At 39.2% G+C, this 15,814-nt stretch overlaps 1 long non-coding RNA gene across 1 annotated transcript; it reads left to right on the top strand.

The window, feature by feature from the left end:
- Positions 1-9,999: 9,999 nt before the first annotated feature.
- Positions 10,000-15,814, top strand: LOC150057196 (uncharacterized). Its single transcript, XR_016537060.1, has 4 exons — positions 10,000-10,042; positions 11,993-12,077; positions 12,369-12,573; positions 15,798-15,814. It is a non-coding gene; the product is annotated as an uncharacterized LOC150057196 (long non-coding RNA).

Below are 15,814 nucleotides of genomic sequence, written 5' to 3'. Positions count from 1 at the left end.
AGTGAGCTGCCCCAGCATGGGCCAGCATGACTAATCTGACCCCTCTTCACACCTCGTGCTCACACTTCCTTTCCTCAGCAGGGCCTCGACACACTGAGCAAGGCTACAAACATGGCTACTCAAAAGACAGCCCACAGAATGGGAGAAAATGTTTACCCATTATACACCGAATGAGGACCTAATATCAAGAATACACAATGAGCTCAAGAATCTAAACCCCCTTCAAACCAACTCAACAAATGGACAAATGTGATGCACATATAACACTGGTCAATAAACACACGAGTAAATGCTAAACATCTCTAGTCATAAAGGAAATGAAAATCAATCCAACACTGACATTGCATTTCACTCCAGTAAGATTGGCCAAATTCACGAATATGAGTAGCAATGAATACAAAACAAATGAAGGGAAATGGAACCTTACTAAACTGTTGGTTATTATTATTAAATTATTACATCATATTGTCAATAAATGTTATTAATAATAGATGTAAATAATTTATTGTTAGCATTAAACCATCTTTAAATTTACAACATGTATTAAGCACCATAACAGAGGTAAAGAAAGTTTTGGTAGTTCCTAAATGTTCACTTCCAATGTGTGTAAAGAAGCCTGTGACATTTGGGTAAATGCCAAAGAGTGGAATTGCTTCCTCACAGGAGAGCTCTATGTTTCATACGAAAACCACTAACTCCATAATGTTCATTGAAGCACTATTTACCATAGCAAAGATTTGGAACCAATCCAGATGTCCCTCAGAATATGATTGGATCAACAAGAGATGGTATTTATACACAATGGAATTCTCTGCTGCTATCAGAAGAATGATATGGTCCCATTTGTAAGGACATGGAACAACTAGGGAAAAATCATACTAAGTGAAGTAAGCCAAACCCAAAGGAAAATAGCCTCAATGGTTCCCCTCCTTTGTAATAATTAGTACACATCTAGTACTCTCCTAGCAGAGACTAACAATATTGCAAAACCTAGATACATAATGTCATATAGAATGAGGTGAAATGAAAGGATCTCCAGGATATGGAAACAAGAGCTTTATCTTGTGTGATTGTTTTTTTCTTACTGTACCATGTTATTTCTCTTTATTGCTCTTTGGTTAATCTCATATTGTTACTGTATCTGATTTTGTTACCTGGAATATTGTATATACATCTATTTGATTATTTGAAATAAGAAAGAGAAGGGGGGAAAAGAAGATGATTTGGAAGGGTGGGGAGGGAAATGGAGACAAAACATGAGAAGGCGTATCAATATGAGAAGTCATGTGCCTACTATCTGGCAAATGTAACTGTAACTCCTCCATACATTACAATAAAAATATAAAAAAAGAAGCCTATGACAAAGAAAAGAACCACTAGTTATTTCTTTCTGGCCTGTGTCCCTCCCTCACTCCCACTCTTCCTTCCTTTACTTCTGTCTTTCTTCATTTACTAGTTTAATTACTTGTTAACTGTTTCGCCTTCCAAATAGTAAATTAAAAAAGAAACAAAGTAGAAGAGGGAAGGGGAATGAAGTATCCAAACGACACATGATGAGAGTAAATGTTTTTGCAAGAAGAGAGCAGAGCTTGGTAAAGAGGTTCACACCTCTAATCCAAGATAGGAGGCTGAGATATGAGGATCATCCCTTGAAGCGAGCTGGAGCAATGATATTAGAAACTCTTCTCAGGAATAAGCACCAAAATCTAGAAGATGATGTGTCACTCAAGTGGTTGATCCCCAAATAAGAGAAAAAGAAAGAGAAAGTACAAGTTCTGGTGATTAGGAGGGGATAAGAGTTAAGGGTAGGGGCAGGACAGAGGGGGGAGGAGGAGTAGCAGCAGGGAGTGGAGAGAAGAGATGAAGAAATAGAAAACAGAAAAATGGAGAGAAATAGTAGATAACAGAACAAGTTTACCTAGAATTGAATTACTCTGAGCTTCTGAGTCCACTCAGGAGCACCCCCTAGAGTGAATTTACAAATACTCTTCCCATGGGAATCAGAGCCTTTGGTAGGGATGACTCCAGGGCTACACCCTGTTGAATACAAGAGCATTGGTTACTTGTGGTGCTAGTACAACCCAGATGTGTGCAGGAAAGGATGAATGTTTTGGGAGACTGAAATCAAAACGGAGAAGAAAACAAACAATGACAGGCAGAGGAGAGGGCAGAGGAAGATGGGTCACAAGACCACCTGAGGGAGACATGTCTGGAGGCAGCAGCTGCTGCTCCACCTTGAAACCGGCCACTCCCACCATTGGCTGTGTGTCCCAGGTGGGCTGTTCAGCACCCAGGGAGGAACCAGATCATCTAGGGCTGCAAATTCCCGATGCAGTGAGGGAAATCACCTGTGCCCAAAATTCACCTCAGGGAGCTGCCAGCCACTCCTGGGGTCACTGAAAGGCAGGACCGATAAGTGGGCGTGGGCTTCTGCTGGGGCCTTGGGGAGGGTCAACCCGAAGACAGGACCTGGACTGGACTTGGACTTGCTCTGGGGCGGGTCTACATGAAGACAGGACATGTACTGGACGCGGACTTGCTCTGGGGCGGGTCTACCTGAAGACAGGACCTGGACTGGACGTGGACTTGCTCTGGGGCGGGTCTACAGGAAAACAGGACCTGGACTGGACGTGGACTTGCTCTGGGGCGGCTCTACCTGAAGACAGGACCTGGACTGGACGTGGACTTGCTCTGGGGCGGGTCTACAGGAAGACAGGACCTGTATTGGACGTGGACTTGCTCTGGGGGCGGGTCTACCTGAAGACAGGACCTGTATTGGATGTAGACTTGCTCTGGGGCGGGTCTACCTGAAGACAGGACCTGGACTGGACGTGGACTTGCTCTGGGGCGGGTCTACCTGAAGACAGGACCTGTATTGGATGTGGACTTGCTCTGGGGCGGGTCTACCTGAAGACAGGACCTGGACTGGACGTGGACTTGGGCAGGGGCGGAGCCTCAACCAGGATGTCACCGATGCAGCCTCAGCTGGATGCTGGGACACTGGGAACCTTCACTTCCGGGTCTTGACGGCCATTTCTCCAGCTGCACCTAGGGGACTAAGTTCTGTCCCCATGGCCTTCCTGGGGAAGGAGTGGCAGGACTCCTTTTCACCCTCGGGTTTCCCGGCAGCCCGGGTCACCTGTCCTGCCGGCAGTTTTGAAGCGGCCTGGAGCCCACGAGCACCCGGCAGCGGCCTGCGTGGGAGGCCCGGCCCGCAGGTCCACTTGGGCTGTCAGAGCCCAGGCTGCAGAAGAGGTGACCACTGCTCCTGGAACCTCCATCCTACAGGGGCTGCCGGGCTGGCCGAGTGGTGGGGCCAAAGGCCCGGACTTGCTGTTCTCCAGCCTAGGAGTTGGTGCCTGCCTGACCCAGTGGGCCGCCTGCAGTGAGAGAAGAGGCATCTAGGCAGTGCCAGACTGGGGGATTTGCCTGGCGGACCTGCCGAAGTTATTCCATGGCCTGGCCTAAATTGCTGCAGCCCCAAAGCCCCAGGGTTCTGGAAACATGGGGAGGGGCAGGAAGGACTGTGAGTGAAGGGGTGGATGCCAGCTCCTCTTCTTCCCCAGAGGAAGAGCAAGTGTGCCAGATTGTCTCCCTGTAGCACCTGTATTCAGACTGTGGTCTGCCTGGACTGGCTTCCAGAGGAGTTGACCCTGGCCATGCAGCTGCTAATACTGAGTCCTGAATTAAGCAAGCAGAAGAGGTGATGGAGGCCAGGTTCAAGGACGAGGGAACGCATGAGGGACAGGAACAGGATTTCTGGAGGCCATCGTAGTTGTCCAGGAGTGGTCTGTGTGTTGAAGCAGAGCATTCAGTCTTCACTACCTCAGGTATTACTAAACTGTGCATTCATGGAGAGCCTAGCATGCATCACTTACACCATCAGATGGGAACTAGTTACCACCCTTAGAAGGGTCACGGAATGTAAATTTTTCTACATGTTCACTGCAAGCTAATTCATCTACCCTGCATTTCACTTTTTTTTTAACATTGATTTTTACATCCTATTTCAAATATCATGTTTAACAAAGGGAATGTCAATATACAGTCACTGGCACATAGATTTTGGAACATAAATAAAATTAAGGTGAGTCTTTGTATGGCGTAGATAATATTAATCTATGTAATAAAACATTATGTCTATAGAGTATATTGCCCATCATAGACTTTTATGTCTATGTAGTTATGTTTATATATACAGGTTAATGTACTTTCTTTACATTGTCACAGTGAGGAAACTATCACTCCATATCACCCAGAGTGAAACCCCATACCTAGCAGTCATATTTCCTGTTCTTTTCCTGACTCTCCATCAGAGCTATAAACAACTACTAATGTATCTGTGTATTTGCTTTTTCAGACTTTTCATGGATTGTTTTTCTTAGTATACTTTGGAAGTTCCTCCTGGTTGTAGTATGTATCTATATATCTATTCTGCACTCTTTTGGATGGTCAATACCCCATCGCATAGACATGGCATATTTCAAATATTCATTTGGGTTGTTACTACTTTTTGGGTGGTTTGAGTGATACAGCAGTGAACATTTGTGGATAAGTGCTTTCATTTCTCTTGGGTATGTACACAGCTTACATTAGAAGTATTGAGTCCTATGGTCACTGTGAAGATCTGCCTCATTACATGCATTTTCCAAAGCAGTTGCATCACCTTGTATTCTTGTTCCCAATTCTTCCCCATGTCTCTTGTCAGCCTTCGGTATTGTCTGTGTTTTTGGGTACAGCCAGCTGTATTTCAAATGTTTTCATTGTGAGGAAAAATTCATTCAGTTCTATTTCCCCTCCATAGTATTGCATAGAGAATCTGAAGTATTCTGAAAAACTCTTTTCAGTATGTTGAGAGATTCCTTTCTCACCATTCCTGTGCATATTGACACATAAGTTACAAATAATCTTGTATTAGCTTATATTAATTTTAAGGTGGAGAATTGGTTTGCCTTTTTTCGTACATGTATACAATATATTGTAATCAATCTTCCTTTATTACTTTCCCCAAATTTTTTCAACAGGTTTCCTTGCTCTGTCAGAATTTTTGCAATCCAACTAGCTATTTCAATATTTACCCACTACTTTTATTTTACCCACCCTTCTCCATTTATACTTAGGTAGTCCTTTAGTCAAATTTCTGCTGTATATTTATCCATGTAGGCCTAAACATGAATATATACTCCTTTTAGTTTTTGATTCCGCATATGAATGAAGACCTAATTTTTGTGAAGTTAGTTTGTTGGGTTCTATGAGATGTTCTCAAATTGCCTCCCATTTTGTTGCATTTTTAATTTGTATGGCTGTGTAATATTGCAGCTATACAGACATTATATTAAGCTCATGAACAGTCTTTATAAAAATAAGAAGTCATGTTTATGTCTACTCTTCCTACACATTACTTTCTATAACTAGGACAAATTCTGAAGTGGATAGGTCGTATTGACTTAACTGTTTCAATTTTCCTTGGTATTGACATTGGTTTCAGCATTTTGGTATAATGAGAATTACTAATTTTGTTTGCATACTTATCATTTTGTAATGATTAATTGATTAGCATTTATGAATAGTACCATGGGGTTTAATTATGATATTCCTATACATATGTACATTGAACTTTGAATGAGTTTCTCCTGTCCTATTCCTTTTTATCCCATTTGTTCATAAAGCATTTAATAGGTTTCGGCAGATTCTCTCCATATATAGGTGAGTGTCTGTATGAAACATCATCTTCCTCATAGCTGGTTTCCATCTCCCTCTCTCACTTATTTAATCAGCAGGTTTCGCTTTGTTGTGTTTTTGTTTCACTTTGTTTTGTTTTTTTATTACACATATCCCATTTTTACTATTATTTATTATCATTACTTTAGATCTAGTTTCCACATGAATGGAAACCTGCGCTATTTGACATCTTGAGCTTGGTTTATGTCAGTCAACATGATGATCCCAGTTGCATTCATTTGCCTAGAGACAATGATATTTGACTCTTCTTCATGTGAATCAAACTCCATTGCTTGTAAGTATTACATTTTTTCCTTTGCCAATCCTAGCACTTGAACTCAAGGCCTGAGCGCTGTCCTTGGGATTTCTCAGGGCTAGGGTACTACCACTTCTGGCTTTTTCGGGCTTTTGTGTAGGTAGTACCAAGGAATGTAACACTGGGCTTCGTGCATACTAGGCAGGCACACTACCCCTAGGCTATCCTCTGGGCCCGAGTGTTACATTTTCTTTACGCATTCATTGGTTGTTGTTTACCTTGGCTGAGGCACAACCTAACTGTTGGGAAGAGCACTACAATAAAAATGGGTATTATAAATGTTTAACTGTTTTAACAACTTACACTTCTCCAGATGTTTGTCCAAAGGTCATATAGCAGCATCTGAGTTTTATGTCTAATCAATCCTTTGACTCTTTATGCAAAGGTCACACAGCAGGATTATAAGGTTGCTCTATTTTAGCCTATCCCAAGTGCCCCTAAGTAGGAGAATTTTAGGTCAAGCCCTAGAGTTTGTTCTCTTGGCTTGCTTGCTGGTACTCAGCCACTTAAACCATACTCCAGCGTGGCTTGTTGCTGGTCACTTTGGAAGATGAAGTACCATGGTCTTTCCTCCAGGGCGGGGGGGGGGGACTGTCATCTATCAGGTTTCACTCTACTGATTAGCTAGGGTTAATGGAACTAGCCAACATAAATAAGTAAATATATATGTATAAATACATTTATGTATATACACACATATATACTGATACATACACATATATACATACACACTTATATGTGAGTTTGTGTATATATATATTTGTATATATATTTACATACAAGTATGTATATATTTATAGCATCCTATATGTATGTGATTTCCACAGTGGACACACGAAATTACATGCCCACCCACTGTAGTGTATTGTATAAAGGATATTTTCCCCATGCCTACTCTCACAACCTCATCATCAGCATTTGTTGTTTGCTTTTATAATAATTGCTATTCTCACTGTGGTGAGATTGCAGTCTCAGGGTCACTTTGCAAATGAGGTGGAAACTGTTTATACTTCTGCAACCTGAAGAAGTCATTTGCTAATTTATTAATTGGTTTTTGTTTGTAGAATTGTGTATTCTTCATATTAACCCTTATGTGTTTTATAGAGGACCAAGATTTTCTCCTATTGTGTAAATTGTTGCATGAATTTATGGTGTCATTTGATGTGTAGAGACTTTTTAATTGATTGGAATCCTATTTGTCAACTAATTCTTGTTCTTATTTTCTTGAGTCCTATCCAGGAGATAATTTCCTGTCTCTCTTGTTCACTGCCACCCTGTGTTGTTCTGTAGTGATGTCAAAGTTTCAAATCTTAATATAAATAGCTTTGATCCATTTTGAGTTGATTTTTGAACTGTATAGAGAGACTATGATTGTAGGTTCACTCTTCTACATGTAGATAAGCAGTTGTTCAAGATTGTTAAACCATACTTTTGATTCCTTTTTCCAATAATTGGATGAGGATGGCTGTGTGCATTTAATTTTGAGTCTTCTATTTTGTTTTCTTAGTTTTCTAAGGACCATATTGTTTTTATCCACGTAGCTTTACAATCTTTTAAAGTCTGGTAGTATAAAACCTTTAGTGTTTTGATCTTTTTACCCAGGATTATTTTTACTACCTGGGATATTTTATGTTTCCCTATGAATTTAATGATTTATTGCTATGATGATTTCAGGAAAAAAATCACTGTGAAGTTTGGGTGAAATTTTCCAGAGATGTGAAGATTACTTTCAGAAAGGTTTAAAACTGATATTAGTAAATAATTACCATGAAATAATGATACATGTTAAGGCTTTACTGTAACTATCCCTTAATTATAATGAAGTCCTATTAATATAAATTCTGACAATTCAGTTTTCCATGTTTTAATGCCTTCATCCATTTTTTGAAGGATTCTCAGAGTATGCACCTCTACTTATTATTTAGGGTTCCTGCTAGGTATTGTTTTAATAAAGGCTGGTATTAATTGAAGAGCTTAATTTTTAGTGTATAAAGCAGTATATCCATAATATTTGCCATGTGTATACACTGCATTTTAATAGGAAGAATCTCATCCTATTTCTCTTTCCATCTCCCATTCCTCTGTTCATTAACAGCCTTTTTATTTACTATAGTTTGATTATATTTAGCCTCCATGTTGGTGTTTCTGTGTATATGTGTGTGTACAGACATATATATATATATATAATATACATGTACTGGTATGCCTTTAAAGTTTGGATTCCAGCAATAATTGAAAATGTGATATTTTCTTTTTGAGCTTGGTTCATCTCAATCACATGATCATCTCCAGGACTGTCCACTTTACTGTAAATCACAGGATGTTAGGGTTTTTTTTTTTAAAAAATAACTGAGGATTTACAGAAGATGGCGTGGAACTGAGGACACAGACATTAACCCACAGACCTATGGTCACCTAATCTTTGATAAGGGAGCCAAAAAAATAAAATGGAAGAAAGAAAGCCTCTTCAACAAATGTTGCTGGCAGAACTGGTTCAGCACCTGCAGAAAACTGAAGTTGGATCCTTCTTTTTCACCTTGCACTAGGATTAATTCCAAATGGACCAAAGACCTCGAAGTAAAAGATGATACACTGAAAACTTTACAAGAAGGAATTGGAGATACTCTAGGTCTCCTTGGCACAGGTTGAAACTTTCTTAATAAGGACCAAGAAACACTGGACAATTGGGACTGCATTAAACTCAATCGTGCGTGATCGGGAGCTTTTCGAGGGGCCTCAATATCTCTTATAACTGGATTTGACTTAGCAGGAATAAATTTTTTAAAAAAGAATCCCTTTGTAAAAGAAAGTTTAGACAAAAAATTTCTAAAAAACAAAGAACCATAGATATAATGTGTTCAGTACAGGAGAGAGAATGAATCTTCAAAGCTTAGCTCACTTCTGGTTTAATTTTACTAATCTAGGCCACTCTTGAAAAAAGACCTCATATGAAGGGCTCTGAAGTATGGCCTTCAAATATATTGGATATTAAGTTTACTAAGTAAATCTATGTCTAGTATATGACCTATAGTATGCTACTCATAATAGGATTATTCTATGTAATTAAACTGGGTTTGGAGGCAAAAATAAAATTTATTTCAATGCAGAAGAAATTTTTCATGTTTCTATTAAATGTGTCATCCCAAACAACAATGTAGTGGTGTTCTATGACTTGGAAACATAATGTAATTTACAGTATTACCAACAGAATTCCACAAAAACTTTATAGCACACCTTACGTGACTAGCTCAAAGTACTTAGTTCAACTAAGTGATATGGAAGCATTTTGGTAAATATCTACAACCAATACAGCAGTGAACAGTTCCTAATACAGAAGTGCATTAAGAAAACGTCAATTTTGTAACATTTTACATAAAAATAAAAGTAAAAAGGGCACTGCTTCATCAGCACATTCTTCACTCCTGTCTGGACGAGAGGCCAAACTTACTGTTCACTCTTTAGTTCATCTTGTTTTCCATTTAGTTCTTGATCAACTTGTTTTATGCATTCTGGTATGCCAACGTATTCCATGGGAACAAGCTCTACTAGTTTTGCCAAATTAAAAACATACCTAATTTTTGGCTGAATTTTGAGCTAATAAATGGTTTTGTAACACCCCAGTTCTGGCTTTTTTCTAGGTATGAACCAAGTAATCAAATCCAGGTCTTCATACATGCTAGGCAAATGCTCTACCACTAGGCCAATCTCCCAGACTCTTATTTCAGAAATCATTATTCAAGTTTGGGTTAACAGAAAAATTCTCCACATTAAATACTGAGGCAAAAGAAAAAGTGAGGTATTCTATGTGTTGAAACTATTTTACTGTAGTGTTCGACTTTGGTCTTATGTCCTTTCCAATTTCAGTCCACTGTCTTTAAGGAGAACTGGTATGCCTTTAATTCTCGAACATTCCATTCCTCATTCTGCAGTGATGTAAAGATGACCAGTACATTCTGTTTGGGGTTGCCATAGGAGCAACTATATGAGTAGAGTTTGCTCTACAAGGTAAGGGTCTGAGCAAGGGCAGTCTGTCTATCATAGGGTTTGCTTTCTATGCCATTGGACTTTCTTCCCATCCTTTCCATAGGGATTAAAGTAAAAAGAATGAGTTTTTTGAGGGAGGGCTTGTTGGATAATGTGAGGAGGAGAAGGGGCTGATTGGAGGGGACTTGGAGGAATGAGAGCTGACTGGGGATCTCTCTGGTTCTTACATATGAAGGCTTTGCCTTGTAGCTACCTGAATAAAGTGTGTGTGTGTGTGTGTGTGTGTGTGTGTGTGTGTGTGTGTGTGTGTGTGGACTTGAAACTGGGGCCTGGACACTGTTCCTTAGCTTTTTTTTTTCTCCAACTCCTACCACTCTGCCACTTGAGCTACAACTCCATGTACAACTTTTGCTGGTTAGTGGAGATTAGAGTTCCAAGAAGCTTTTTGAGGCTTTGAACTTCTTGTCTTCAGATCTCAGCTCCTGAATAGCTGGGATTTCTGATTAGTCAATCACCTAAAGCTCATTTCCTCTGAAGATTTATCTTAACAAACTGGGTTTAGGGGAAGTGATGAACCAAAAGGAATGAAAAGAAAAAGAAAAGAAAGTTCTTAGCCTGAAAGGTAGCAGGAAAATCAGCTATGATTTAAATTTGTGACAGAGTTTGATCCTCCTCTGTGTCTAGCTGTTTACAAACTGAAAGGCTGGAGACAGTTTGAGTCCTTTTGCCTAATTCTTTTAGGTTACATGAAGCTCTTCACATTTCTGTCACAGCTCCACAGCAGAAGCAGGGCTGGCTACAAGTCTTCTTGCTCTGCCTTGACCTCTTCTGGCTCCCATGGCTAGGGCCTAAGGACTAGGGACTGCAAGCATTGGGAGTTCTGTTTCCTTTCTGTATGAAATGGTATGGCTGGATACAATGTGCTTTACAAGTGTCTGCTCCAGATCTAAAAGTCAGAACCAGTATTTTACCTAAATGTATTTATTTATATATTTTTACAAGAAGAATTTTATTTTCATGTTACTTTTTCTTTTGAAGAGTGTAGGAATGTATTACATGTGTCTGGATGCCTTAGTGTAAATATCATATTATTATTATTATTATTATTATTGGACAATTTTGAGTATGTGGGTGTGTTTGTGTGTATGTACATATGTTGTGAATGTGTGGTAACACTGGGGTTTTAATTAGGGGTCTTAAATGCTTTCACAACTTTTTTTGCACCCAGGATTAGTGAATTATGACATCTGCTACAGGTCCAATTTCAGCTTTTTTCATATATATATATATGTTTTTTTCATATATTTTTATTGTAATTAATAGAAGGGTTTCAGTACATTCGCCAGATGGAAGGTGCATTACTTCACATACATTGATACCCTTTCTCAAGTGCAGCTTTTTTTCCTTTTAGATAAGTGGAGTCTCCTGGCTGTTTTTTTAGGTTTCTTTGAATTGAAATCCTCAGAACAGCTTAGTAGCTAGGATTATAATATCTTTTTATTTCCCATTGACATTGTATTATCTTAACATGTACCCACTCTGTGAAATATTATAGAATGTACAATATTTCTCATCCTTTTTATTTCTATTACAAAATGTTTCCAAGTAGAAAATCCATAATAACTGTGATATAAACTCTCTTAATAATGGATTTATTTACATCTCTATGTCCTGTGAAGCAATGCATTATCTGTAAAGGTGCCTTGTATATCAGTGAAAGTTTGTTGATTCAAAAATTTTTCTTCTCTTGTTCTGTAACAGAACTATGAAAAGTAATTGCAGAATGTACTTCTCCCAGGATTGGTCAACTCTGAAGAATTATAGCTTTCAAGGTTTCATAGGCTATAGATTTTAAAAGGCTCACCACCACCTAAAACAGTTCTGTGTGCATGACTTTCCATAATGTTTGGTATATTAAGTATATTTTCAACACAATCAGTGTGAAATTCTTCTATGTTTTCCTTCTCTTAGGTGAATGGTTTGTTACCTAGTGATACTATACTGAGATATATCCGGATTACACTGTAGCAGTGTTGACCCTCAACAAATGTAATATGTAAGTCATGGGATTCAAAGATGCTAAACCATGAGTAAAAGTCTCAAGCTTGTCTGATGAAATTGAGAATATACCTATACTTTCTTTGTTAATAAATGTCAACTCTATGGAAATGATATGTCACACATTCACAAATTAAACACATTTCTTTTTCTTTCTTTCTTTCTCTTTTTCTTTTTGTGGTCTTGGTACTTAAAATTCAGGACATTAGCACTGTCCCTGAGCTCTTTTGCTTGGAGCTAGTTTTCAGATACTTTGTGCCACATCTCCATTTCTGTTTGTGAATTGCAGATGAGAGTCTCGGGGACTGTTGGCTGCGGCTGGCTTCAACCCTGAGCCTCAGCTCTATCTCCTACAGAGGAGAACTACCAGCGTATGCCAGCACCACCAGGCTTCCTTCTGTTTAAAATACTGCAGTTGAGATGCTGTGATAGGCATGCCTGAGTCCATGTAAACTGGGCTCTGGCAGCAGCTGTTGATCCAGCATGAGCAATTGGTGAGTGGATTTACCTGTCATTTGAAAGTAAAATCATTTTGAAGTATGGTACCAAGACAAAGTTGATATTACTGCCCAACCATATCATGTAACTATTATCTGTTTTGAAAATAAATACCAAAGGAAAGAGGTCAAAAGAAACTTTCTCATAGGCTGTTCTAAAGTTAACTATGAGGAGCCAAAAGAGTATCACAGGTCAGGCACTCAAGTCACAATGAGTAGTTTGAAGTGAGGAGGAGTTCAGATATGAAGTAGCTAAAGGAATCAGGATAAATGTGTCAAAAGCCAGGACTATTTCACCTGAAATACCACCATCATGATGGATAGGAATCTTGCTTCTGCTGTGCAGATCTTTTTCTCCATAAGACAGGCAGGAAAGAAAGCTAGTATTGGTGGAAGCAAGGAGTAAAGGGGAAACAGAATCAAACATTTAGATGATATATCAGCTGGAATTTTTTTTATAATGCGTGAAGTGGAAAACAGTGAACACGAATACAAAATTTAAAAGCCATATCAGCTGGAGTTTCTACATAACGAGTGAAAGGGAAAAGAGGAGACCTGGAAGCAGAATTTGGGTGATATATCAGATTCAGCTTCTACATAGCAAGGGAAAGAAAATCTAGGAAACAACAAAACCACAGAAAACATTGGTGTAGGTTCACAAAGAAGGAATTCTTCATCAGTCTTGTCTAAAAGCTTTGTTTTTTAGAGATGAACATTTAGTTAGATCCCAAAGTCTCTTTTTTAGGAAAACACAAGAAATACCCTCTTGAATATATATATATATATATATTATGTATAGTTAGTCTTCAATGAATTGCAGCTAATTTGTGTGAAAAAGTACATATAGGAAGGGCCAGGTGTATGGCCTAGTGGTAGAGTGCTTGCTTAGCATGCAGGAAGCCCTCGGTTCTATTTCTTGGTAACACATACACAGGAAAAGTTGGAAATGGTACTGTGTTTCAAATGATATAGCGCTAGCCTTGAGAAAGCTCAAGGACAGTGCCCAGGCCCTGAGTTCAGGCTCCAGAATTAGCAACAATTAAAAAGTATATATAGGATTTTACATAGTATTTGACTGTGCTTAATTTAATGATTCAAAGCAGATCCCATCTCTATCTAGAGAGGTCAGCTATGAAAGGTCACATAATGAATATAGATAGGCATATGTATGAAGATATACAGAGACTAAATAAGTATGTAGGGCCGATTATTTTCTTTGATTTTATTTTGTAGGATGGGGACTTGAACTCTGGGCCTGTGTGCTACTGTCCCTGAGCTCTTCAGCACAAGGCAGGGGCTATACCACTTGAGCCATAGCACTACTTCTGGGTTTCTGGTGGCTAACTGGAGATTCCAGTCTCATTGGAAATTACAGTGGCAAGGCTGGTTTTGAAATATGATCCTCAGATTTCAACCTCCTGAGTAGCTAGGATTTTAGTCACTTGATCCCTGCATTATGGAAACTATTTTGAATGTCACAGCTGTGCAGCTCTATCTGCGCCATACTGTCCTTTTAAAATTGGGTGAATGATTGAGACACCAGTGAGGAGATGAGGTTCTTGATGTTGCAGTGAACAGTAAAGAGAACTCTTAGAAAACTCTGATAGGATAGCTTGTTTATAAGACCCTATTCTGAGAGGCTGTACACATTTTGTAGACTGCAATGACAAATGATCACAGAAAAAGTAGCTTCCAAAGTAACAATTTACATCACAACACTGGGGGATATAGGGCTCAAATCAAAGGGCCCACAGCTACTTGGCCTCTACTCAGGGCTGAGGAAAAGGAAGTTCCTTGTAGATCCCTTTTCCCTGTTTTCCTGGTTGTGGACAATTGTCAGGCCCATGATTCCTCCTCTAGATTGCTGCCCTACTTGGCACATGCCATTCTTATTTTTTCATATATTTTTTATTGTAATTAATAGAAGGGTTACATGATATTTGCCAGATAGATGGTGCATCACTTCACATACATTGATAACCTTTCATATGTCTTGGTCCCCATTTCCCCCCCGCACCCCCACCCCTCATCTTGTTTCCCCCCCTTCCCTATCCAATTTCAAATAACCAAAAACAAATATATCCGATATATCAGGTAACAAAGTGAGATGCTGTAACAATATGAGATAACCAAGGGACAGCAAAAGAGATAAGAGATAACATAGTACCTTAAGAACAACAATCATTCATTATATGGCTTATGTTTCTATAGCCTAGAGATGCTTTCATTTAGCGTCCTACTATATGGCCTTTTGTATCAAGGTTTTGCCCTATTGCAAATCTCTGCTAGGACAGCCCAAGGTTTCCGCTGATTATGACAAATGAGGGAAACCACTGAGCCTAAGTTCCTTTGAGTCTGGCTTACTTTAGTTAATATGATTTTTTCTAAGTCTTTCCATTTCCTAACAAATGGGGCAATGTCATTCTTTCTGACAGCAGCATAGAATTCCATTGTGTACAAATACCACATTCTTTCGGTACAGTGAATACTTTTTCAAAATCTAAATCCAAGGTTTATGACTCAATGAATAGTGTGTAGATATCAATAACCTTGGGTAAAGTATTGAAGTCTAGGCATCAAGAATGATTTTAATTGTGGAAATGAACAGTGACTGGGTGTTCCAAAGAAATCATATTCTCAAAGAAATTAGGGAGTGTGTGTGTGTGTGTGTGTGTGTGTGTGTGTGTGTGTGTGTGTTTATATGTGTGTTTGTGTGCTGGTACTCCGGTATTATGACATCTGCCGCTCTGCTCTTGTGCTTAAGTCTGATATTTTCTTTTCAACTCTTCCTTTCCAGTCCAATATTTTGTTGCCAATATTTTGAATTGGAAATGTCCTTTCAAAGCCATTTTTACTCTGATTTCCTTCCATTTATTATCATCAGTCCTCTCAGTAAATGTCATTATTGAGTTGAGCAGTGGTTCACCAATCCATTCCTGGCCATGCTGAGGGCACAACAGGGGTTCATGTGATGAGACTGCGTGGCCAAATGCTAGTCTCATCCCATGCAGCTTCATCTAGTACAGGCTTCGGAAGTCAAATCTCAGTACTGCAAAGAGGCCTGGTAGGGATAGCAGAGGTGGAGGGGTAGCTCCTGTAGCAGATCCCATGCTTGGCATGGAGAAGTCCATGGTTTCAATACCCAGCATTGTAGATAGAAAATGATAGTTTTCTTTACTGTTTGGACTCAACTTTTGCATATGTGTTTAATTTCTTCACAGTGTGGACACTTACACCC

Source organism: Megascapheus bottae, chromosome 11, assembly GCF_031878675.1.
Source record: "Megascapheus bottae isolate mThoBot1 chromosome 11, mThoBot2.hap1, whole genome shotgun sequence".
NCBI lineage: Eukaryota > Metazoa > Chordata > Mammalia > Rodentia > Geomyidae > Megascapheus > Megascapheus bottae.
The sequence above is the reverse complement of the archived record's forward strand: the minus strand, read 5'-3'. Positions and strand labels throughout refer to the sequence as shown.